We start from the raw sequence: 4297 nt of genomic DNA on the forward strand, positions 1-4297 counted from the left end.
AAATGGAAGGGAGTAACTGAGAGGGGAGGGGTGAATCAATTACCACAACAAAATTTCCAAAAGTCCTTTTAATATGTCAACACAATATAAAACCAATAACTTGTTGTAACTCGGTTAACATTAAATATATTACTGTCACTCGGTTAGCACTGAACATGTAGATCTTAAGATATTAAATGTGATTAACCTTACTTAACTTAGTTATAGAAACATAAATAAAATAACATGAACACACGAGACACCAAGATTTAACGTGGAAGCCCAATTTGAAAAAACCACCAATTGCAACTAGTTACTATTTTTCACTCTTCTAAAGTGAGCCTATTAGGAGTGAACCTTGTTAAAGGTTACAAAACACACTATGAGGTGTGGCCCCATTAGAGGATTTAATTCACCCTATTAGGATTAGCCTTGTTAGAGGTCTTTAGACACTTCAATCTAGAAATGCCACCTTGTTAGAGGATTTACCAAATAGTTGTTAGGCTAACTCTGTTAGGAGATTTGATTCACTGGTACAATTATTAGATAGTAACAATGGCTTGACTTGATTTTTGATGCAACTATCTTTGCTGATTTTAGATCTCTATTCTGGCTTGAATACTTGATCCTCTTTGATCAAAATGTTCTTTGTAGCTTGGTCAACTTGGATACTCTGATATCCTTTTAATTCACTTCCTTAATTCATCTTCTTTAGTCCATGCTTCACACTTTTCAATCCTCAACTTGACCTTATACTTATATGAATAAAATTTTCAAGTCATCTTGAATATACTTTTAATCAAACATTTTTCATCCCTTAAGTCGACTAGCATTAACCAATAAATCTATCAGACTTAATATGTTGTCAATCAGCTAATATAGAATTGAGTACTCGGTTAACTCAGAGAAACTCTTCGTTAATTGACCCAACTCAGTTAGTATTGATTCTGAAGTGATTTTCCTTTGGTAATCGAGTGAACTTGGTCAACATAGGATCCACACCAACTTTCCTTTGGTAACCAAGTGAACTCGGTCAACATAGGATCCATGCCAACTTTCCTTTGGTAACCGCGTGAACTCGGTCAACACAAGATTTTTCTTCGATGCTCAAGTGAGCTTAGTAAGAACTAACTCTAATCTTGGTTATAACTAGAATACTTAGCATACACATGAAACTTTCTTCAATTCTTGAGTGAGCTCGACAATCACTAACTTGCTTGGTAAGGCTTGACATTTTATATAACATCAAAGACAACATACAATTGCATAATTGTTTTCAACAATCTCCCTCTTTGGCATTGATGAAAACATAACATGTCATAGTACAATGAAATTTTAGAAAAAAATAGAAGTAAGGATAATATCCTTAATTTCATTCTTATTCTCACCTATGAGTACTCCCTCCATCAGTGAGAACTCCCGCTGACATCAATCTCTTCCTTTGGAATGATTCTTTGATTTCTCTAACTGCAATTTCTCCCTTTGACAAAAAACTCTCCTTCTTTACTGATACAAAATTTCTCTAATATGACAACAAACTCTCCCTCTTTGACATCTCATGCCAAAGACAACAATCAATATTTTTTTCCATGTACCTGATGTACTGATTCATATGTAATCTTCTCTTACAATACTGTATCAACTTGTTTGGTTCTCAAATGCTCGATTAATACAACACTAAAATTTGATTAGTGAGCTTTAGATAGGGGAATGACCTCTAGCTTACCTCTTAGATACAAAAATTCATCCTTAGGTAATGTCTTGGTGAATATGTCTGCAATTTTTTCTTTTGTATTCACATATTCCAACTTCACCTCCTTTTCTTGCACTAGTTCTCTCAGAAAATGATATTTTATTGCAATGTGCTTAGTCTTGGTATGAATCATAGGATTCTTGGAAATGTTAATTGCACCAGTGTTATCACAAAAGATAACTATTGGATCCTTGATATCTTCCATCATACCTTAGAACAATTGTTTGAACCAAATTATGTTGGAACAATTAACTGCTGCTGCAACATATTTTGCTTCTGCTATAGACTGAGAGATGAAATTATGTTTCTTGTTTGTCCAAGACACTAGCCTCTTTCTAAGAAATAATGCTCCACCACTAGTGCTTTTCCTATAATCAATACTTCCTAATCAACATCAGTGAAGGATTTCAATTCAAAGTTGCCTTCTTTCTTATACCACAGACCATAATCTTCAATACCTTTTAGATACCTTATGATTCTTTTTATTGTCATCATATGATTTTCCTTTGGATTAGTAGAGAATCTTTCCACCATACCAACTAATAATTTAATATCAGGTCTTGTGTGTACCACATATTGAAATTTTCCAATCATTGATCTGTATGTAGTATGATCTACCTCTTTGGAATCATCATTGTTTGAAAGCTTATGTCCTATAGACATAGGTGTTCTAATTGGTTTGGAATATTCCATTCCAAATTCTTTAATATCTCCTTGATGTACTTTGATTGAGTAATGTAGATACCATCTTTCTTCTGTTGAATATGCAAGCCAACAAAGAATTTAATCTCTCCAAACCTTAAAACTTTAGATTCTTTACTCATTTCCTCAAAAAATTATTTGCATAAATCATCATGTCCAATGAATAATGTATCATCCACAAATATTTATGCCAACAATATCTTCTTATCTAGTCCTTCCTTGATGTATAGACTATTGTTTTCATTTGTCCTTTGAAAACCTATGATAACCCCAACCGGTTATAACTTCGTGAAACACCAAATCTTCTCAAATTTAATTGTTTGACATTTTTTTAAACACTTTGCAAGTAAGATTTGATACCAACGTAGTATCCCTTGCCCAAACTAATTGATTTTAGCTCAAGGAATATTGTTAAACACATGTATGTTGCTTTTCATTGCTAAGAAATTTAGAATGTTTGTAAATGATATTACAATGCCTCTTACAATGAACTAATATGCAAGTATAGTTCTTTTGGTACTTTCAATGCATATACATGGAAACTAGATATGGAATGCATACCTACAACCAATTGACATTTTGACAAACAATTGACATGCAACTATTATGCTAATCATATATGCTATTAGATGGCCATTTCATCAAACAAATGGTATTCAACATGTATCTCCTTTATTGAATTCATTCTCATGTACAATGTTGCTATGAGTTTGCCAAGACAAATGGGCTTACAATAATGACTATAGTAATGCCAAAATCTAATTCTAAATTATCACAGCAAAATTATATGCCTAAAAATTACAATGCTAACTACTAATAATTGAAAGAGGAACTTGATAATCATGATGCCCAAGAATGGAGATGAATCAAGCATGAGTATTGTAGTGCGACATCATTATTGTGTACTGTAGCAGCCAACAATAAATGTATTCTTCAATTTAAGCACAAATAGAACTCTTGAATTGAAGGTCTCCTGAATACCAAATTCAGTGGATATTTCAACACCTCAAATGGTTGCAACACTAAAGAGTTGACGTTCTCCAATGGCTGACTGAAATCAAAAACCTTAGTTTCTTCTCCCAAGTTCTTATCAATTTCAATTCACAATAATCAAATGATTAATAATGAAGCTCTCACCTCTATTAATTTTTTTCCTTCACCCTTTTAGAAGGAAATTAAATATTATTTAATTGCATTGTCTAGAAGCTTCCCTCTTTCCAATGCAATAATTAATTGTATTTCTAGAAAATGCACTCTCTAGAAGCTTCTCCTTTGCAATACAATAATTAATTGTGCTTCTAGAAAATTAAATTAATTAAAAATAAAGTCATCTTTTAACTTTTATTTTTTTAATGACTTTATAAGAAATTAATTTAATCAATTTCTCCTTATTTCTTCACTTAGCCTTTAGAGAATGTAAAGGCTAAGAACTCCACTGAGTTGCTGAAAAGATGGGGACATTACAAAACCAATCTTTACTAGATGATTGTGTAACCTTTTATACCAGGCTCTAGGGGCTTGTTTGAAAACATATAAAGCTTTGTGTAGTCTGTAAAATATATCCCTCTTGTTAGGATCTATGAAACCTTTAGGTTGCTCAATGTAGACTTCTTCTAGGATTCCATTCAATAATGTTGATTTCACATCCATTTGATATATTTTGAATCCTTTATGAGTAGTATAAGCAAGTAGTGTTCTAACACCTTCTAGTCTTGTAACTAGAGAAAAAGTCTCTCCATATTCAATACCTTTTTCTTGAGCATAACCTTTGCAAACTAACCTTGCTTTGTTTCTTGAAACTTCTCCATTCACATTCAACTTGTTTTTGAATACCCACCTTTTGCCAATTACATTTTTGTCCTT

Source organism: Cupressus sempervirens, chromosome 10 (assembly GCF_028749045.1).
Source record: "Cupressus sempervirens isolate cs-2001-9-10 chromosome 10, ASM2874904v1, whole genome shotgun sequence".
Classification (NCBI taxonomy): Eukaryota; Viridiplantae; Streptophyta; class Pinopsida; order Cupressales; family Cupressaceae; genus Cupressus; species Cupressus sempervirens.